Here is a 23,630-nt window from a genome sequence, read left to right as displayed (position 1 = left end):
TTTTAAATTAATTTAAAAGCATTTAAAGAAAGTTTTTGTCAGAGCCCTTGTTATTCTTAATTTTGACTTTAATTTTCCATGTATTTATTAGTTATAGAAATCGGTTGTCGGTCTACCTGATCTGTAATAATCGGTATCAGCATTGGCTGTGAAAAACATATCAGTCGACCCCTAATTTAGTGTCACATGATCATTCAGAAATTATTCTAAAATGCTGATTTGGTGTCTGTTATGCTCACCAAGGCTGCGTTTATTTCACCAAAAATACAGAAAAAACACTAATGTTGTAAAATATGATTGCGGTTTAAAATAACTGTTTTCTATTCTAATATACTTTGAAATATACTGTATATTATTCCTGTGATGCAAAGTAGAATTTTCAGCAGGCATTATTCCAGATTATCGACCTGGCCGATTATCTGCACGGATATTAAGCATTTTTATGGTTATCGGTATCAGACATTTTCAAAACCGATAATTCAAAAAAAGCATTTAAAGAAAATTTTGGCAAAGCCTCTGTCAATCTTAAATTTGACATTTATTTTTAATTTTACACCAGACATATATATCGGTTCAAAATATTGGTTATCGGTCTGTTTAATTTGTACAAATTTTTGTTAATTTAGATCCCTAAATTCGGGGGAACCTTACTGATAGCAAACATTTTAACGGTAGTGCATTAAATAAAAATATAATTTGAGTAGAATCAGGAAGAGACACAGAGAGAGGCATCCGAAAACACTGCAAAAGATAAATCTTTATTTCTCCCAGATTGTAACAGTAAAAAGTTAACAAGTGCAATTACAACTCCGCTGCCCACCCTACCAACCTACAGACCCTATAATAAAAACAGAGAGATTTTTAACAGGTGGACGGCCATATCACACTTCAGCTGAGGTACCAACCACTATCACAGAACAAGGTGCTAGGCATGTACTACAGATTTACCGTAAGGCAATTTATAACCATTATAACTTATTACTCCAAAACATAACACATCTCTCTTCCCTCCACGAGGGGAAAACTATTAGTTTCACCTTAAATAGATAAACAAGATCACAACAAGTTGTCCTCTATACACAACACAACTCAGCACAACGCTGTGTGTTATTGCAGGTGAATACTCACAGCCTAACAGTGGCTACTTTTACCTATGTCTAGTTGGTTTCGACTCAGTGCACAAGTTCAATAGGGATTAAAAAAAAAAATGAAGTCGCTGTATTTCTACAATGAAGTGTCCCACAGGTGTCTGACTTAGGCCTATTCAGATCTACACTCCATGAAGTCAAGTTTCAGGTTGAGTGAACGTTCTTCTTTATTATCTATTGCTTTATTTAGAATGCTTTCCCCAGCCTAAAATTTCAGTAGTTACAAAGTGTTCTAAAATAGTGGTGTCACTTTTTTGAAACATTCCAAATCATGTTTAATCCAAAACAAGTCAGTTTTGAAGTCTGAAGTTTCTGGAAAAATTCCGCGGACAACAAAAATCCATTGTCTATTATAGTTTAGCAACAGTCAAGTCAGCAAGTTGCTTTCAAACCAACCTGCTGTTCAACATCTCAATGCAAAATCATGATATTTTGTCGTAAAATGTCTGGATTTCACCACAAAAATTCGCAGAACATCAGTAAATGTGACCACGCACTGAAAATACTGAATGAAAGACCATATTTTATATTAACTGCAGTTTAAAATGTCACGTTTAATCCTACTGGGACAAATTAAAATCAAAATAATCCTTTTCGCTACTTCAAGAAAAGCCAACAAATGGCTTCAGAGCAGTGCAAACGTGACGTACTGTAGAGCAAAGTCCTATTCCCTGCATCTAAGTCCTAACTTCCGAAATGACAAGGCAAGGTAGTGGGCGTCAAAGACAACAGTCTCATTAAAGTCCTTCAACAGCTGTCGAAAAAGTAGATCCAGCAGAACAAGCCTCCTCTGATTGTCCAGAGAAACTCATTTGCAGCTGTCAGTCTCAGCATCCGCGTCTTCATGTGGAGAAAATGCCATCCAGCAGAGCTGCGGGAGGTACCCGGCACAGTTCGTGTCCTAAATGTAGATGGGACCAGGAAAAGAGTCTCTGAATTTAAATCTCCATTTCCTGGCTGTTCCTCCTTTGTCATACTAAGTATATCCTTGGGATCAAAGCTGGATATCTAGAGAAATGGAGAGAGAGGAGATCGAGATTAAAATTTAAATAATCTTATTATAAAGATCGGTCTGTTGACACCTATATTTTTAAGGCTAATGGAGGCACCAGAGTATTAACACATGCAGAATTGTAAAAAAAAAAGCATGTGTTCTCTGTCAGTGATGTATGATGAGCTGTAAAGGGAAAAAACAGGATCTCCCAGTGGAACGGATGTGTTGATTAGGCCCTTGTGGATGCTTTACTATAATCAGACAACAGCTCTGTAGCCATGGGCAAGCTGGAGCATGATTGAGTCTTGAATTCGCAAACAATCTCAACCTGTTTACATGCTGATCACTGTACAGAGACAGCATCTGCACACTGAAAGACTTTGGATTGCTAATAAGGCCTAATACAGAAGAAGACACAACACAGATCTTTCCCAAAACTTTCATAAACAAAATTAATACAATGTATTTTGGGAACCGCAGCTCAACTCTGTAAACTAACTTTTCTCTAGCATAAATATGAGCTGATGTGACACTTGTGTGGGTTCAATAGTAGTTCATTACAAGTTTATCTCAAATTACAGCACTTGCGGCATAATGTTGATTACCGCAAAATTAATTTTGACTTGCCTCTTCTTTTCAACTGACATCCTGGATAGAGTGTGACACTTATGCAAATCCGTAAATGTTAAAGGGGAACCTGGGTATTAAGAAGTTATGTATTCAGTATTTTACAGAAAATTGTGAAAACCTAGGGCTGCCCCCTTATAGTCAACTAACCATTAGTAGACGAGAAGAGGCTTGATCAACTAAAACTTTATTAGTTGCTTAGTTGCAGAAAAAAAGTGGCGAAGTCACGCAGTTCGTGACAAACAGATTGTTAACGGTTGATCTGTGTGGTGATATAATACATCGGGCAAGACATCCAAATGCTCACCTATCATTCATCAACCACAAATATGGCTTTTCATCTGAAAGATGTATGTAGTAGCAACTTTACATGGCTGCTCTCAATCTAATGTTAACCTAGAAAAATGTGCAATTTAAGTGTGTCAGATGTGTCAGTGCAGTCGCTTGCTCTTAAAATACAAAATTTTTGGTCATACAGATAAAAGTAATACTTCTTTCAAATCTGTAAAGACTATGTTTATTTGTGTGCACTTAGAATAACAACGAGACGTTGCGCTTTTGTAAAATAATGAAAGCAAACAGAATGTGCTTTCTGACGTCTCGGTCTCTGTAAACTTGAGTTTGAAACTTTGTGTGTACTTGCCTTACAGACATACAAAATATTTCTATAGAGAGTGAATGTCTACTTTTAAATGAGCTAATTCAAATAGAAAACAAATATTCTTAGATTACATAATCTGTATGAAACATGCATAGAGGTGCATCCACTTCTGCGGTGATGACGAGTCGGTGTCGCCGAATTTATCTCCTAAGCCGAAAACAAAGAAAGCACTAGTTTATCAATAGATTTTTAAAACGTTAATGCAGTCTCCTTGCTGTTTTTGTCAGACACATTCGTAATTATTATATCTGACGGTGTGCTGTGGCAAGCTTTTTTGCGTGTGCTTGAGCGCTTATTAGGCACTGTAGGCAGTTGTAGGTTTATTAATAAACATGCGACTAATAGTCGACTAATGCTTAAAATGAACAACTACTAGTCGACCAGAAAAGTTAGAAAAAAGCCCTAGAAAAAACCCATTAAAGATTTACGTTATTTTAAAAATCAACATTGTTTTATACATATATTGGACTATGGGGGGCGCCATTATTTCGATTATGTAAAATAGTTGCACTCTGTGAGCTACTGGCGCTACATGTTGCTATTTTTACCACAACTCAGGAAATAAAATACTTATACGATGACCACAGCTATTGAAAGAGCTTACAGGTAGACTTAAACCAAATACCATACCATCGATTTTTCTCTACAAAGAGTTTAAACGCCCCTGGATATCGAGTGAAACCTGTTCTGAGAAACTCCTTCAGTGGCTGCAGCGTCATTACAGGCACCAGCATGTTTACATCCTGCCAGGATGGTATCTAGCGTTTCTTGTTTCTGCCATTTGTAAGCTGTTTTAGTAGCTGTGGTCTGCTAAAAGCCTCATAGGCATCAGGGCTAAAGTGGAGAGAACAAAGACGCAGGTCTTTAGGAAGTTTTAGGCATCTTTCCATTCTTTTCTCCTCTTTTTATCGCTAAGAAAGCAATGTAGACTTTGCTTCTCTTGTTGCCCTTCGACTGAAAATTACAACCAAAAGCCGCACAATGTGACATCGTATCAGTATTTTATTTTTCAAGTTGTGTTGCGGTAAAAATAGCAACAGGTAGTGCCAGTAGCGTCACTGTAAATAATGGCACCCCATAGTCCAAAATATGTCTAAAACAATGTGGATTTTTAAAAACAATGTCAATCTTTCATGGGTTTTCTACTACATATTTCCGTAAAATACATAATTTACAATACATTAAGCCATGCAAGTCTTAAAATACTCACCATTTGAAAAATAAAACCACAAGACATAAACAATATGCATGTTGACATGATTTAATGTGGAAAAATCACTTGCTAACCTTTTGTCATATCCAGGTTTAAAACTTTGCTGCCATGGCAACATAACCAGTAAAACTCTAGAAATAAATCTAAAACGATGAGAACAGCTTTACAGCTCAGATAACAAACAATTTAAAAGAATAATTCATCAGAATCAGAATCAGAATCAGAATCAGAATGAGCTTTATTGCCAGGTATGTTTGCACATACTAGGAATTTGTTTTTGTGACAGAGCTCCACAGTGCTACAGAAAGACAGTGACAAGACGATACATATTATAAAAAGAACAATATAGAGGTATACAAGACAGACAATGTGCAAAAATAGCAAAGACATTTGAATGGAGTAAGTATGTGCTTTAAATAAATAACGGAAAAATGAATAAAGAATGTATAGTGTTGTATGTTCCACGATCAAGTGTTCATGAGATGGATTGCCTGAGGAAAGAAACTGTTTCGGTGTCTGGTCGTTCTAGTGCTCAGTGCTCTGTAGCGCCGACCGGATGGTAACAGTTCAAAAAGTGAGTGTGCTGGATGTGAGGGGTCCAGAGTAATTTTGGCAGCCCTTTTTCGTACTCTGGATAAGTACAGATCTTGAAGGGTAGGGAGGGTTGTACCAATGATTCGCTCAGCAGTCCGGACTATCCGACGTAGTCTTCTGAGATCAGAATTTGTAGCTGAGCTGAACCAGATGGTAATTGAAGTGCAGAGGACGGATTCAATGATGGCAGAGTAAAACTTTTTCAGCAGTTCCTGTGGCAGGTTGAGTTTCCTCAGCTGGCGGAGGAAGTACAGCCTCTGCTGGGCCTTTTTCACAATGGAGTCTATGTGAATGTCCCACTTCAGGTCCTGAGAGATGGTATTTCCAAGGAACCTGAATGACTCCACTGTGTTTACAGTGCTGTTCATGATGGTGAGTGGGGGGAGAGCAGGGGGGGTTTTCCTGAAGTCTATGATCATCTCCACAGTTTTGAGCGTGTTGAGCTCCAGGTTGTTATGACTGCACCAGACAGCCAGCTCTTTTACCTCCTGTCTGTAAGCAGACTCGTCACCGTCCTGAATGAGGCCGATAAGTGTGGTGTCGTCTGCAAACTTCAGGAGCTTGACAGAGGGGTCTTTGGAGGTACAGTCATTTGTATACAGGGAGAAGAGCAGTGGGGAGAGGACACAACCCTGAGGGGCGCCAGTGCTGATAGTACGGGTGCTGGATGAGAATTTTCCCAGCCTCACTAGCTGCTGCCTGTCTGTCAGGAAGCTGTTGATCCACTGACAGACTGATGTGGGCACAGAGAGCTGAGTTAGTTTGGGCAGGAGGAGGTTTGGGATGATAGTGTTGAAGGCTGAACTGAAGTCCACAAACAGGATCCTCGCGTAAGTCCCTGATTTGTCCAGATGCTGCAGTATGAAATGTAGACTCATGTTCACTGCATCATCTACAGACCTGTTTGCACGATAAGCAAACTGCAGGGGGTCCAGTAAGGGTCCGGTGATGTCCTTCAGATAAGCCAGAACCAGTTTCTCAAACGACTTCATGACGACAGATGTTAGCGCCACAGGTCTGTAGTCGTTAAGTCCTGTTATTTTGGGTTTCTTTGGAATGGGGATGATTTCAGAACGTTTGAGAGAGGCGGGGACTTCACACAACTCCGAAGACCTATTGAAGATCTGTGAGAAAATGGGTGCCAGCTGATCTGCACAGGTTTTCAGACAGGCTGGTGTGACACCGTCAGGGCCTGGTGCCTTTCTTCTTTTGTTCTTTTTGAAGACCTTGCGTACCTCATCTTCACTGATTTGAATGGGAGTTGCAGAGGTGGGGGAGAGGGGTGATGTTGGAGGTGTAAATGGTGTCTTTTCAAACCGACAATAGAACTCGTTCAGATCGTCTGCCAGTTGCTGATTCTGCAAAGTGCTGGGGGATGATGTCTTGTAATTGGTGATTTGTTTTAGACCTTTCCACACTGATGAAGAGTCACTGGAATGAAATTGGTTCCTTATCTTTTCGGAATAATTTCTCTTTGCCACTTTGATCTCCTTTTCCAGTGTGTATTTGGCCTCTTTATACAAGACTTTGTCCCCTTTCCTGTAAGCATCATCTTTGACATGACGAAGCTGTCTGAGTTTTGCAGTGAACCATGGTTTGTCGTTGTTGTAAGTTAAGCGAGTCCTGGTAGGAATGCATAAATCCTCACAGAAACTGATATATGAAGTAACAGTCTCTGTAAGCTCGTCCAGATCAGTAGCAGCAGCTTCAAAAACACTCCAATCAGTACATTCGAAACAGGCTTGTAAAGCCCGCTCTGTTTCGTTGGTCCATCTCTTTACAGACTTTGCTATAGGTTTAGCAGATTTAAGTTGTTGCCTGTAGGTTGGTATAAGATGAACCAGGCAGTGATCAGAAAGTCCCAAAGCTGCCCGTGAGACAGAGTGATATGCATTCCTTATTGTGGTGTAACAGTGGTCCAATATATTTCTATCTCTGGTCGGACATGTGATGTGCTGTCTGTATTTTGGAAGTTCACGGGAGAGATTTGCTCTATTAAAATCCCCAAGAATGATTAAAACAGAGTCCGGGTGTTGTTGTTCTGTCTCTGTGATGTGATCAGCGAGTTTCTGTAACGCCAGGCTCACGTGCGCTTGCGGTGGAATGTACACACTCACGAGAATGAACGAGCAAAACTCTCGCGGCGAATAGAACGGCTTACAGTTTATGAAAAGCGCTTCAACATCAGAACAGCATATTTTCTTTAACACTGTTACATCTGTACACCACCTCTCATTGATGTAAAAGCACGTCCCGCCGCCGCGCGATTTCCCCGTCGATTCTGCGTCGCGGTCTCCTCTGAACAGCTGATATCCCGGGAGATGAATCGCGCTGTCCGGTATAGCCGCGTTCAGCCAGGTTTCCGTGAAACACAGAGCAGCAGAGTGTGAGAAGTCCTTATTTGTCCGGGAGAGCAGAAGGAGTTCGTCCGTTTTGTTTGGTAGAGACCGGAGATTTGCCAAATGTATGCCTGGCAGTGTCATCCTGAATCCACGCTGACGAAGCTTCACGAGCGCGCCGGCGCGCTTCCCCCGCGTCCTGCGCGTCCTGAAGCCTTTGGTAAGCGCCGCCGCTCCGCCAACTATGATGTTGAGCAAAACGTCCGAATAATCAAAAACCGGTAGGAGATTTTGTGGTATGTTCTGCCTAATGTTTAGCAGTTCATCCCTTGTAAAACTGATCGTGTTTGCAGAACAAAAAACAGGAAAAACGAACAAAAACACAAAAACAACTGGAGAGCTAAGCACAGAGGCTGCCATTCGCGGCGCCATCTTGTTGGAATCTTCATGTAAGTGCTTTTATAAAATACTTCTATTGTAAGTGCATCACTAGAAACCTTGATCTTTGCTTTGTGCTAAAGGAAGAATAGGAGGATAGTACAGTGTCTCAGTGCTCTCAAAACATGTTTAATAAGAGACAAACCATTTCGACCTTCGGCAGGATGTCAAAAACATTCAAAATTGAAAAAATATGTTAACCTGAATAGGTGTGGGCAACAAAAAGGTCAGTAGTTAACCATTGTAGACACACTGTAATGCAAGAAATGGTAACACTTTCATTAATAAATCATTAACAAACATTATATAATGCATAACAGATAATTAGTTAATATATATTCAAATAGCTGAAAACATATTTACTTATGTACTCAACTATATATTATGAATATTATTGGTTCTTTGAAGTTAGGATAAAAGCATCTGCTAAATGCAACAAAATGTTCCTTTTTCTAGGTGCTCTATCCCTTAAAGTGTAGCTTAGTAAATGTCCGTCTTGGCAGAGCTAAAGCGCTCACTTTACTGCTGGTACACTTGACTTGAGTTACTTAGAAAGAGCATAAACATTTGGATCCCACTGCCACTTGAGTGAGACTTGTGAGTCTCATAAATGGAAATGTCAGATAAAGACAGAACATTTAATCAAGCCGTTCCTACAAACTAATCCTGTTTGTAATGATGAATGCTTGACTCGGTTCAACTGGCTGATCCTTGCACTCCTCTGGACGTGGTCAGATTTTTAAGAATTTAGTCTTGGCAAAAGTTTGGGGAATGTCCAGAGCTTTGGCCTACTTTAGAGAAGGGGCTGTCTGCACTGAGCGCCGTGCTCATTTATAATGCATTACAGAACGCTTTTAAGCAATGTAGGCCAGGAGCGCAGACAGGTTTGTTGGTCTTGGAGAACACGCCTCTGAGGAACACACCACTGTTCATGCAGTTGAAATGTCACACACAGGTCTTCCCTAACTCCACAGGCGTCCTGGAAAATACTCAAAATGGAGCGCTCCAGATTTAGTCTTCACACCTTCCGCCAAAAGAAAAAACTGTGACAATAGTATTGATAGAAGGGCTCAACAAAAGGTTTTGCTTTTCATTAAATGCCTGTTGAAGACATTGTGTTGTGTAACGAAACAATTGTTTGTAAAATTAATAAATAATTTTTGGCAGAAAATAATTTTTTTGATCAGTGTAACTACTCTTCTACATATTTATGTTAGCTTTTATGTTTATTTATTTTTCCCAAATATGACATTTTCTTTATTACTTATGTTCACTAAAATAATTTTTCCTCTACAAAAAAATAAATAAAAAATAAATAAATATATATATATATATATATATATATATATATATATATATATATATATATATATATATCTGAGGAGGCATGGGAGGCATTGCCTTCTCAAAATATTTGATGAGATGAAAATTTGTAGTGCAAAAATATATTATATTACATTACATTACATTATTATTATTTATTTTAACAAAAGAGTTTACAGAAATGTCTGTTAAAGTAATGGATAATGTCCTATCCAGTATTGTAATTACTGTTATACATAATTAAATAAACACATATATAATAATATATAATATTATATAGTAAAATTTTATTTTTCAAATAAATATCAAAATAGTTTGGGACTTTCAAAAGTTTGGGATCAGAAATGTTTGTAATGTTTTTAAATAAGTCACTTATGCTCATCAAAGTTGCATTTATTTGATCAAAAATACAGAAAAAGCAGTAATATTATAAAATATTATTGTAATTTTATTATTGTAATTTAAAATAAAAATTTTTTCAGGATTCTTTGATGAATAAAAAGTTAGAACAGCATTTATTCCAAATAGAAACCTTTTCTAACAATATGCATCTTTTCTATATATTTTTTAAATTAATTTAACACATCCTCACTAAATAAAAGTAATTAAATGCCTCTCTTTCAAACAATGAAATAAAGAAAGAAAATTACTGACACCAAACTTTTAAACAGTAGTTTTATATTTTAAATAAATGCTGTTCTTTTCAACATTTTATTCTGTAAAGAATTTTAAAAAAATCACAGTTTCCCAAAAAAAACCTGTTTCCAACATTGATAATAAAAGCATATTAAAATGATTTTTGAAGGATCATGTGACACTGAAGCCTGGAGTAATGATGCTGAAAATTCAACTTTGCATCACAAGAATAAATTACATTTTAAAGTATGATAAAATAGAAAAGAGTTATTTTAAATTGTAAAAATATTTCACAATATTACAGTTTTTTCTGTATTTTTATCCAATAAACAGCCTTGATGAGCATAAAATACTTTTTAAAAAAACATTAATTAAGCAAATGTTACTGAACCCAAACGTTAAATTTGGAAATTGATATAAATTAAATCAATGAGTATTAAATATTCATTAGCCTCAAAACTCTCTCACACTGACCTTTGGTCAGTGTGCCGTCATTATTTTTTAGCCTGAAGGCAGACAGAAATAGCTGATTATGTCTGCATATTTGAGAAAGAGAGTTGTTCTAAAGCAAAGCAAACCCTTAATCCAAACCAAACTCTGCGAGTATGAGAGCTGAGACAATGGTGAGTCACTTCATGCTGAGATATTTACACAAGATGAGCGCAGCCCTCTGTGTGCAATAGAAATATCAACTGCCCCCACTGGGCCTGCCTCCACTCCACAACCCCTGAGAGATGATTGTTTTGGGAAATGAGGCAGAGGCGTTCTGATGGGAAGTGCTTCGAGTTGGTGACATTCAAATGAAAATATCAGCTTTCTGCGACTGTAGTGCTTTCAGAGAGAAATAGCTAAATTAATATGTTTGATTTTCAGAAGACTGTGGCTCTCAGTATCAAAGGCAAATTGGCTGGTAATTTTAAAACAATGCTTGCTGTTACACTCCATTACATAATGAAAATTGAGCGCCGGCTTTGCACAGTGTGTCAAATTCTCAGCCTTTTACGCTTTTTAATTGGCTTAAAGGCTTGTGTTTAAAGTAGAAGTGCAGGCTCTAGCTTCTAACGTAGCTTACCGTCTCATTATTCTTATTAAATGCCTGTTGAAGATGTAATGATGCATTTGCCATAACCCTCGATTGTCTGTAATTTCATTACAGCCTTTAGGGTATTCAAAATATTCCCATTTTTTATCATTTCTATCTTTTTTTTTGTAAACCTGGATCTGCCAATGCAATTCCAGTGCCATCTGGAACCATGATGAGAAAACTCCAAAACAGACAAGCAATGCAATCACGAAAGCTACGGGAAATCGCTATCTTCACTCACCGCTGGTCGGGAAATTGTTTAATTATTATCAGATGAATTCTCTCTTATGCAATTCTATGAAAAATGACATTTTATGCAGTGATGCTATTTGCTCTGCTGCCAACAATAGTCCAGAGCCTGCAGGTAGATTTACTGTTGACTGTAAAACTCCAAACATCAGCCAGTGTTGAGCAAGTGTTTTTCATTTGACGTAGCCAGCAGGATATTCGGTTACAGTTGTCAGTTGCTATCAGAATTAATCTGACCTCTCAGAATCACATTCTGTCACAAACTGTGATGTTAATACTATGACTAAGTCTCAGAAATTACATTGTTTTTAAAATATACCCACCCCAAGTGACCACTTGTAATAGATTCATGTAGACTGTTATTCCTGCAATGTTTATATTGCTGTTTGCGAATTTCCAGGACCCCACTGACTTAACTGTATGGTCTAAAAAAGAAAGAAAGTAAAACTCATAGAGGTTTGTAACATCAGAGAATTTTTTTTTCTAATTATGTCAAGTACTGAAATATTTTAACAGGTAGGAATTACTGAGAAATTACTATTTGCATGTAAAAAAAAAAACTCCACAAAAGCAGATATTTTGAAAAATGTATTAGTTTTTAACTGAAAGAAACTCAAAGGTTTGGAACACCAGAGAAATTCAATCAGTTCAATCAAAAAATAAATTTTGAGAATATATTTTTCTCTAATTATGTAAAGCACTAAAATAATTGATTAGGGAGAAATTACTGAGGCTATTACTGTTTGCAAGTTGAAAAAAAAAACTAGAAAAGACTAGAGAAGTCATGGTAATAAAGAGCATTACATTTTTACTTATATATTTATTTTAATTGAAATACACAGCCCTGCATCTTGAAAATAAAATCTGCTGATGATTTGCAAAAAAAACAATGGCCTAATGTTACCCAGTTTTATAGTGATAAATTCAAAAATTTCCACAAAATTAGAATTCATATATTTTTTTAAATTATGTATATATTCACTACCCGTCAAAAGTTTTGGAACAGTAAGATTTTTAATGTTTTTTTTTTTAAGAATTCTTGCTCTCTTGCTCACCAAATCTGTAAATTCTGTAATTTCGTATATACTGTATATAAATAGAAAATATAGAAATTAATACTTTTTATTTAGCAAGGATGCTTTAAAATGATTAAAAATGATGATAAAGACAATTATAATGTTACAAAAGATTTCTATTTCAGATAAATGCTGTTTTTCTGAACTTTCTATTTATCAAAGAAACCTGAGAAAAAATTCTACTCAGCTGTTTTCAACATAATAATAATAATAATAATAATAATAAATGTTTTTGAGCAGCAAATCAAAATATTAGAATGATTTCTGAAGGATCATGTGTTTGGAGTAATGATGCTAAAAATTCAGCTTTAAAATCACAGGAATAAATTACATTTTAAAATATATTCATATAGAAAACACTTAATAATAATAATAAATAGTAAAAACATTTTTCAAAATTTTACTGTTTTTGTCAAATAAATGCAAGCTTGGTGAGCAGAGGACAGGAGACTTAAAAAAACTGTTAAAAAATCGTTTTGACTGGTAGTGCATGTGTCAGTATTTATGCACTTAGCACTTACAGTATCAAAATTACAAAGTCAAGTGTCAAAAGTTTCCGTTTAAATGACAAAAAGCCATTATAAGTAATAAAACGTATAATTTAATCTGGAAGGAAGTAAAAAAGTGGACTAGGAATAAAATGTTTTGTGAAAATCAGCAGAGAATTGAACAAATAGTTTTAACCATGTTTAGAGGAAGATAGGAATTACAAATACAAGACTTCTTTCTTACAAATGGTGGACTAAAGCATACATGCTACAAAATGCATACATTTTGTGAGAAAGTGTGCCATGCTAGAGAAAAATTGGGAAAAACGTTTTTTTTTTTTTTTGTTGTTTTAAATCTGCACTCCAAAGTTAGTAAAAAAACAAGTAGTGTATTTCATTCAGCAAATATGATTGAGGGCAGTGTTATTTTAATGTATTTGCACCCCTAGTTTCATTAAACATAAAAAAAGCCATTACATTGTTACTACCAGAAATATCTTTAGGGGGACCTTTAAATATTATCCAGAGTCAAAAAGGTGGTAGCTAATTTTCTGCTTCAAGCCCAGAGGGAAGTAGATGTGCTCAGATTTGGAAAAACGCATCTAGACTCCAACCTAATTCAATATTAGGCAAATTGGGGTTTGCAGATAATCCTTCAGAGTGCCTGCAAAATCAAAGTAATGACATTTGAACCTGAGTTGACTAGCTGCGAGTGAATCTTGATGGAGCAGACAGTCTAAAGAAGGGCAGAGGGAGGCTTTAACTTCTAAATTATCTCCTGCCAACAGTATGCAGGTGCAGGACTTTAATTAGCAGCACCTGCACAACACACACATGAAGATCGACCAGGCAGAAGGGGGCAGAGAAAATCACGTTATTGCACTTGCATATTAAATCACATTTTGGGCTTTTGAGATTGCTATCCACTTTTAAAGTTAGCATTGTCTTGTCATTTGTAGAGCAAGTTCTGGATGTTGATTAAAGGGCATTTTAGCTCCGCGATCTTGAACACAGACACGAGAGAATGTGCATTTCAAATGCTTTGATGTGAATTACAATTCAAGTATGCCAGTGTTCAATTATTCAATTTTTGGAGTCGAAAAGCCAGACGAAGTTATTGCTCTCGTGCATCCATCTGTCTTATCTCCGAGCTGCACAAGCTCCATTTCTCCAGCATAGGGATGCTCATATTGACCGTTTAACCGTTAACCGACAGTAAGAATTTTAACCGATTATTACTATCAGTTAAACGGTTTAAAAGGGTTTTTTTCTATTCTTTTTTTTTTACGCTTGTTGCATGGTGAAAGAAATAATGCTATTTGTAAGTTATCTGTTTACTCACGGGCGCATGTCAACACGTGCAGTGTGGCTGTACAGACATATTTCGCTTCACCTTTACTTAGTAAACAGATGTAGTATATGCAACTCAATGGCAAGTGGCGTTATTGGGTTATCAGAGAATCCGTGAGTGAATGTACGTTATTCAAATTCTGAATGAATTATAGTCTAGAAAGTGTGCAATAGGTGCTCCCGTTACAGTCACTGGAAAGCTATCACTCATCCTAGAGTAGTTCATCGCAATCTCATAAAGTTATTAAAAAGTAATAAAATAACCTTTACACTGCACAATTAATCTCTTATTTATATAATGCCAACACCATAGATATATATACGTATATATATCTATGGCCAACACTTTCTTTGTTTTAATAAGAGAGTTCGCGAAAGTGTAGAAATCAGCAAAACTGAAACCGGCACTTTGGTTGGTGGGTGGATTGAAACATAGCCTCCTCTGATTGGCCACAGTGATAATCGAATCAACATACATGTCTGTGATTGGCTATTGCTGAACGCTGTAAAACACGCGCTTCTCCACACGCATATGACAGTGGATGGAAGTCCCGAATCGCAAATTGAAAGGGTTTTTGTGATGGTGTTTTTTTCGGATCTAAGAGTTAACTGGCAGCGGTCCTGCCTATCCGTACAGCATGTGGACATGTTAAAAACTAGGCACACTGAGGTATTGGCTGGCCTGCTATATATTTTTATGTCCGACGAGAAGAATAAGACCGGTACAGTTCTTCAAAGCACATAAAAGGATTCAGTGTGTTTTAGTTTTGTCATCTTAATTAGGTAGTTATTTAATTTATACATATTTAGTGTAACGTTAGGCCTATTTATATTATTCTTTTTTTTTCATTCAGATTTTCTCTGTTCTCAGAACCGCTGCTGATGCGTGATAATTTAAATATATGTCAATACAGTTTTTGTTGTTGCTCTGTATGCTGCTGTTTGCACGTTAAAATAAAACATTTGCTTGTATTTTTAATGTATCATCACAGATACTCGTGCATTCTATTTTTATTTTAAACTAATTTATTATTCTAATTTTAGCAGTTAACGGTTAATGTTCGAATAACGAGCAGCGGTTGTCGGTCAGGAAAATTAACCGAAATGAGCATCCCTACTCCAGCATCTTCAAAGTGCGAGATGCATCATCATCATATTACACGCTAGATTCCACTCGCCTGCCTCCAGACGTTCCGCTCTCTGATGACAGGACAGGTGTGGAAGGGGAGGGGCAAAAATGAAAGAATGGAAAGCTCATTGGCTCGTTTCAAAGTTCAGTTTGCATTTCAAAATGACTGGCCACAAAAAAATAGCTTCAAAAATAACTCTAGATTTGAACGTACACTGTAATTTTTTCCGGCTGTTACGTTGCTTGCCTGTCAGATCGTACAGTGTGATCTGGGTGACATGTTGGGTAATAGCCAAGACAGACATCAGTGGTGTTTTTTGTCAGACAGTTTTTTCCCCATTGAAAATACAATTTTTTAAAAGATTTTTATATTACTTTTCAACTATGGCAGTATTTTATGTTAAAATAGAGACAATGCCTTTAAAATCCAGTTTTTGAAGTCAGATTAGTGCTGGTTGGAGTAAAAAAAAGAAAAACATCTGCAATTTCATAGTTTAGCCACTAAATTCCTATATACACTATATTGCCAAAAGTATTGGCACACCCCTTCTAATGAACAGGTTTGACTACTTCAGTAATTTCCACAAGTACAGATCTTAATGTTTAAGCATATAATGATATTCTAGGGGATTGTGTGCTTCTAATTTTAAAGCAACAGTTTGGAATCTTTTCTGTTCTAACATGACAATTAATTTGGTATAAGGCAAGATTCAAAAAGAACTTATTGAGTCAGTGTGGAAGAACTTGACTGGTCTGCATAAAGCAAAGTCCTAATTCCAGCTGAACACCTCTGGTGTGACTTTAAATGCAGACCTCAGAGGCACTGTCATTTTAGAATAGAAATGGGTCCTGTCCAAACTGTTTCTATAGAATTAGAAGCACACAATTCCCCTAGAATATCATTATATGCTTAAACATTAAGATTTGCACTCATGGAAATATTTAAGTAGTTAAATCTGTTCATTAGAAGCGGGTGCCCCAATACTTTTGGCAATAGCTCTATATAAAAGGCTTATAAATTCTTTAATTGTTTTTAGACATAAAGTCTTATTTTTATTAAGTTGTGGATTTGACTATACATTTAGACATTCTCAAAGACAACTTTCTGTTAAGTTTCTATAAAAAAAAAGATTTTTTTTTTTTTTAAATTTGGTTTGAAATGTCAGTTTTGCATTCATTTTACTGCAGTCAAACCTGAACACAGAGAAAGACATGTTGTTACACACAACATCTGATGGAGGTGTAGTGTGTCTGTTTTGCACTCTTGATATTTTAGAGTGTCATCCCTTCATTGCTATGCACTCTTTTTCTGCAACAAGAATAATTTGTGGATTATACACACCAAAAATTCTCTGTATTTTTGCGTATTTCCTGTTCATTTCCAAAGGTGGTTATTTTTGACCGGGAACAACACGAGTGTGACTTTTTTTTATTTTATTTTATTTTTTATGACCATTTAGCTTTTAGCTTTAAGTCCAAAGTTGTTTTTTTTTTTTTTTTTGACTGCCATAAATGTCATTGAGTTTCGTACCATTCTGAATTCTGATGAAGTAGCGATTTTTAAAAAGTCTAGTTTTTTTTCTGGTCTAAAATGGCCGTACAATACCAGAGGGTTTAAGGAGTTATTAGTTTGATTTAGCAAGGATGCATTATATTGATCTTTCTAAAAATTCAAAATCTTTTCGACTCCAAATGTTTAAACAGTATTAGCTAAAACTTAAAGGGATAGTTCACCCAAAAATGAAAATTGCCTCATTATTTACTCACCCTCAAGCTATCTTAGGTGTGTATGACTTTTTTCTTTTCGACAAATACACTAAGAGTTATAAAAAAAAAAAAAATCTTGGCTCTTCCAAGCTTTGTCATGGCAGTCAATGGGTGTTGAGATTTTGAAGTCCAGTAAAGTTCATCCATCCATCATAAAAAGTACTCCACATAGCTCTGGGAGTTTAATAATGGCCTTCTGAAGTGTATTGATTCGTTTGTGTAAGAAAAATATCCATATTTAAAACTTTATAAACTTAAATCTCTAGGGGCCAGTTGTTCAAAACTAATCTGATTGGATTGGATCAAATCTCAAAAATGGGTTGTTCAAAAGAAAAAAAAGATTCTGAATTCGAATTAGATCACAAAATCCAATCTTGGTTTTGATCTGGATTAAATCCTCAGTTTGTGTTGTTCAAAATGTTTAAGTAAGATTGGGATACTTTTGATAAAAAAACTGGATTGATCCCATCAGAAGGGTGGATTTCAGGATCAAAAATGTAATGACATTTTAAAACTGGTCCAAATACATTTTAACCTGTAATATATTCCCAAACAGCATAGAATAGAATAGAAAAACTAGAATAGAAAAGTGGAGCACTTTTTATGATGGATGGATGCACTTTATTGGACTTAAAAATCTCAGCAGCCATTCACTTTCATTATAAAGCTTGGAAGAGCCAGGACATAACTCATACGGTAATTTTAATTTTTTGGTGAACTATCCCATTAAGTCTTGATTAACAGCTACTGCATTTTTACATTTTCTAAATTTCAATTAATTTGTCATTAATAAGCATAGTATTTGATTCAAGATTGCTGTCATACAGCATGACAAAAAATGTTTTACAATATTGTATGGACTAAAGTGCAAAGGTTTTGTGTTGGCACGGGTTTGAATTGGATGGCAAAGGTCACCGTGTGAAGGTCATGTCAGGCATCAGTGAGCGACAGATGCAACAGATGGCAGAGCAAATGCTACCTCATACTGAGCCAGATTAGCCATCAGAAACTCATGTGGCCAACACCTGCAGTTGGTAGAAGTTTCTTTTCAATCTCATCTGAAACCATTTCTGTGGTGTCTGAGTAGTTCTTCTGCTTGAGCCAAGAAAGGTCAGCTCTGCACCCTTTTTTATTACTCTTGTATGCTCAGCTGGTAAATTCTGTCTTTTAGTGTATCCTGGTGTCTATCACACATCAGTCTACTTGAAAATCACTAATGCTCACTGTGAACTAGAAACATCTACCAGATGTTGAGGCGTCTGCTACACAGTTTAAACACATTTCCTAATATGTGAAGAACAGAGATCATGTGCCAACAAAAAACAAATATTTAGTGTTATATACGCTGTGTGCAAGATGAATAATGCAGAAATTACATGAATATAATCAGACTTGCTGTCAATTCACATTCATTAGTTTGCCTGAAGAGTAAAGACTCATTCACATATACAGTAACTATAACAATAAATATGGTATAATAGCGTCCTCACCAACGCACAATATCATTCTGTTTATTATCCGTGTGTGCAGAAGCTATGCCGTATTCCACTTATTCCAGTCTTTAAAGCAGAATCGATTCTAACCGGCTGTCAGTGTTTTTATCATTCATAAGCTTAAAAATCATTCTGAAAGGTGATGAAGTTCATGAAATTACAATGAACAATGTTTTGAAGCATTTATTCAAGGTTAATACCAGTTTATAAAAAAAGTTTTGGTTACAATTTATTTTAAGATGTCTATGTTACAATGTAATTACACAATTACGTACTAAGTATTAACTACCTATTATAGTGTTAGGATTACGGATTGATTTAGGAGGAGTTGCATGTAATTTTTCAGAATTTACTGTTATTACTGAAACAAGGAACAAGGACACTAAAATAAATTGCTAATTGCTGTTCTTAAAGGGATAGTTTACCAAAAAATAAAAAAAATTATGTTTATCTGCTTACCCCCAGGGCATCCAAGATGTAGGTGACTTTGTTTCTTCAGTAGAACACAAACAAAGATTTTTAACTCAAACCGTTGCAGTCTGTCAGTCATATAATGGCAGTCAGTGGTTACCAAATCTTTAATAAAAAACATACCAAATTAAACCATGCGGCTCGTGACAATACATTGAGGTCTTAAGACACAAAACCAGGGGTCATCAAACTTGATCCTGGAGGGCCGGTGTCCTGCAGAGTTTAGCTCCAACTTGCCTCAACACACCTGCCTAGAAGTTTCAAGTATACCTATTAAGACCTTGATAAGCTGGTTCAGGTGTGTTTAATTAGGGTTGGAGCTAAACTCTGTAGGACACCGGCCCTCCAGGACTGAGTGTGGTGACCCCTGCACAAAACGATCGGTCTGTGCAAAAAACTAAACAGTATTTATATCATTATTTACCTCTGAATCTAGAGAGTTCTACTCTCCTGAGCGTGTCTGTGGTTTTGTCTGTGTATGTTTTTTTTACTCTTAAAGATTTGGTAACCATTGACCGCTATTATATGTGACCCTGGACCACAAAACCAGTCATAAGGTTAAATTTTACAAAACTGAGATTTATACATCATACATCATATCATATCACAAAGCTCAATAAATAAGCTTTCTATTGATGTGTGGTTTGTTAGGATAGGACAATATTTGACCGAGATACATCTATTTGAAAATCAGGAATCTGAGGGTGCAAAAAAATCAAAACACTGAGAAAATCACCCTTAAAGTTGTCCAAATTAGATTCTTAACAATGCATATTACAAATCAAAAATTACATTTTGATATATTTACAGTAGGAATTTTACAAAAAATCTTCATGGAACATGATCTTTACTTAATTTCCTAATGATTTTTGGCATAAAAGAAAAATCTAAAATTTTGACCCATGCAATGTATTTTTGGCTATTGCTACAAATATACCCCAGCGACTTAAGACTGGTTTTGTGGTCCAGGGTCACATATGACTGACAGACTGCAACGGTTTGAGTTAAAAATCTTTGTTTGTGTTCTGCTGAAGAAACAAAGTCACCTATATCTTGGATGCCCTGGGGGTAAGCAGATAAACATTACATTTTCATTTTTGGGTGAACTATCCCTATTTTCTCGCAATTGTGAGTTTATATCTTGCAATTGTGAGTTTATATCTTGCATTTGCGAGTTTATGTCTCACCATTCTAAATTTCTTGTAGTTGCGAGTTAATATCGTGCAATCCTGTCTTTTTTCTTGCAGTTGCAAGATTTTGTCTCGCAATTCAGTTTTTTTTTCCACATTGCAAGTTTATATCTCGCAATTAAGACTTCATTGCAATTGCGAGTTTATATTTTGCAGTTGCCAGTTTATATCTCGCAATTCAGAGTTTTTTCATGGCTGAATTATATCTTGCAATTGGGAGTTTATATCTCACAATTCTGACTTTCTTGCAGTTGCAAGTTTATATCTCGCAATTCAGACATTTTTCTTGCAATTGCGAGTTTATATCTCATATCTCGCAATTCAGACTGTGAGTTTATATCTTGCAATTGCGAGTTTATATCTCGCAATTCTGACACTTTCTCGGCGTTGCGAGTTTAAATCTCACAATTCTGAATGTCTCGCAGTTGCAAGTTCATATCTCACAATCCTAGCTTTTTTCTTGCAGTTGCTAGTTTGTCTTGCAATTCAGACTTCTTTTGCGAGTTAATCTCACAGTGCAGTCTTTTTTCTCGCAATTACGAGTTTATATCCCGATTAATATATCTTTTTTCACCGTTGCTAGTTTCTCGCAATTCACTTTTTTTCTTGTGACTGAATTTATATCTTGCAATTCACACTTTTTCAGAATTGTTAGTCTATATCTTGCAATTGTGAGTTTATATCTTGCCATTGTGAGTTTATGTCTCGCAATTCAGACTTTCTCGAAGTTGCGAGTTTATGTCCTGTTTTTTTCTTGCAATTGCGAGTTTATATTTTGGAATTACGGGTTTATATCTCACAATTCAGACATTTTTCTCACAATTGCGAGTTTATATATCACAATTCTGTCTTTTTTCTTGCAGTTGCAAGTTTATATCTCGCAATTGTGAGTTTATATCTTGCAATTGTGAGTTTATATCTTGCATTTGCGAGTTTATGTCTCACAATTCTAAATTTCTCGCAGTTGCGAGTTAATATCTTGTGGTCCTGTCTTTTTTCTTGCAGTTGCAAGTTTATGTCTCGCAATTCAGTTTTTTTCCACATTGCAAGTTTATATCATTGCAAGTTTATATCTCGCAATTAAGACTTCCTTGCAATTGCGAGTTTATATTTTGGAATTACGGGTTTATATCTCACAATTCAGACATTTTTCTCGCAATTGCGAGTTTATATATCACAATTCTGTCTTTTTTCTTGCAGTTGCAAGTTTATATCTCGCAATTCAGACTTCTTTCTCGCAGTCGGGAGTTAATCTCACAATTCTGTCTCTTTTGTCGCAATTATGAATTTATAGCTTGCAGTTCTGTTTTTTTCACAGTTGCGAGTTTATATCTTTCAATTCTGTCTTTTTTCTTGCAATTGCAAGTTTATATCTCACAATTCTGACTTTTTTTTCTCCAAATAGTGCTTGCAATTCAGATTTTATATCATGCAATTCTGACTCTGTGACTCACAAGTGCGAGTTTATATCTCACAATTCTGAGAAAAAAGTCAGAATTGCAAGATGGAAACTCACATTTGCGAGAAATAAACAGATAAAAAAGTGATTTTTTTTATTATAAATGTGCTTTCATACAATCCACCAATATTCAAGATTAGAATTCAGTTAATGATATACCACACTGACTCTCTGGACATAACATAAGCGACTTGAGTGTTTAGTTATATGTAAGCTCCTTTATCCCTGTTAGTTGACTCACCAGGCTGTCGAGGTCTGGAAGGTCAAGAGCGTAGGGCTCTGTGTTTCGCCGCTCAAACTGTGCCGTGCATGATGGTGGTGACTAAGACCCGATCCCATGCTGTGTTCGCCCTCCTGAGCCGCGCTGTGCCATTGACTCCTGGCCTGTTTGAGCCACCGTCCTCCCAGCCCCCATTTCTCCAGATAGACCCGACACAGCTCGTAGTTCATAGCCGAGTAGTATAGGAAGTCCAAAGCCAGAAGGACCATGACGAAAAAGCCATAAATCCACACGCCGACGAGAGCGGTGTAGTTACTAAAGCGAAAGAAAGGACAAAGATTGGAGTTAGTGATGTTGCTTGTGCTCTACAAGGAAAGAAAAAAAAGGAAACAGGACTAATCATATCATTACAAGGAAGAATGGGCCTGATTTTCTTCTCATTTAAATCAACCGGTGCAATAAAAAGAGAGGTCAGTGCCCATGCAGTGAAGGTAAAGTGGTGTAATTGCTTTCTACTGGCCTTTCTGATTGCTTTGGCAGGATAGTGCGCAGGTTCTGCAGACGCTGTACAGCTACCCAGTAGTCTGGGACTCTTCAGAGGGATCAATTTGATCTTGAGCGGTGAAATAACATTTTCAATGCTTGACCAGATGACTCTGGCATAGTGACAGACCGGGCTTAATGTCACTGCTTCATTGTTTTTGTCCCATCGTGGGGCTCAAGATTAATTGATTTGTTTTGGATTAGTACTGCTATGTTTCTCACAGAGTGAAACGCTTGAGTGAAACAACAGGGCTTGGTTTTTCCATGCATACACCTGAGGCTCTGACTGAGTAAGATATTGCAGTCTGCGGAGATCTTTTGCGAAGGCTTAATGTCTCAGGAATTTTTTCATCATCGGAACAGACAGTTCGATCTGGATGTGTGGGTTACACTTGGGAATAATGATTAGGAAATCGCACACACAGCAGGCATCAACAGAGATGTTTGGGAAACTGCTGACGCAGGCAGCGACAGTACAATCATACATCACTTGTGTTTTTATCAAGATATTGCGCTGATGCTTTCAAATCCTTTTTTAATGCATTCATGTCATTTCCAACAGTCATGGATGTGCGAAAATATTCAAGATTAGGAGGTCATTGAAAAAAGAAAATTCATGTCATTTTATTGTGTAAATTAACATTTTATATTTCTGAGTTAATTCACCTTCTAAATTATATTAATATGTTTTATATTTATATTCTATAATAATACAAAGTATTTTACTTTTCAATTTTTTATATTTTACTTCAATACAAAGTAAATTTATTTGTTTACAACAATATATATATAACTTTTTTACTTTTTTATTTTAATATATATATATATATATATATATATATATATTTACAGTTTTTACTTTTCACATGTTAAAAGGAGTATTTTTTTGTAATTTAATAATTATTTTGAAAATAAATAATAAAAATAATAGTTGTAAAATAATTGTTAGTGCATATATCCCTATATATATATATATATATATATATATATATATATATATATATATATATATACTTCATTTTACTTCAATACAAAGTTTTTTTTTATTTAATAATAATTATTATTTTAAAAATAAATATTCAAAAGTTGTAAAATAATTGTACAGTGCCTATATCCTTATGTTTAATGTATATTAGAT

General features: G+C 35.9%; 1 long non-coding RNA gene across 1 annotated transcript; it reads right to left on the bottom strand.

Annotated features, from left to right (window-relative positions):
• Nucleotides 1-737: 737 nt before the first annotated feature.
• Nucleotides 738-22,258, bottom strand: LOC141333708 (uncharacterized). The gene is made up of 2 exons (XR_012355420.1): nucleotides 21,971-22,258; nucleotides 738-2,156 (listed from the first exon to the last, which is right to left on the bottom strand). It is a non-coding gene; the product is annotated as an uncharacterized lncRNA (long non-coding RNA).
• Between the last annotated feature and the right edge of the window lie 1,372 nt (nucleotides 22,259-23,630).

Source organism: Garra rufa, chromosome 4, assembly GCF_049309525.1.
Source record: "Garra rufa chromosome 4, GarRuf1.0, whole genome shotgun sequence".
In the NCBI taxonomy this organism is placed as follows: Eukaryota; Metazoa; Chordata; class Actinopteri; order Cypriniformes; family Cyprinidae; genus Garra; species Garra rufa.
Note: the sequence above shows the minus strand (reverse complement) of the source record. Positions and strands in the feature narration are given on the sequence as shown.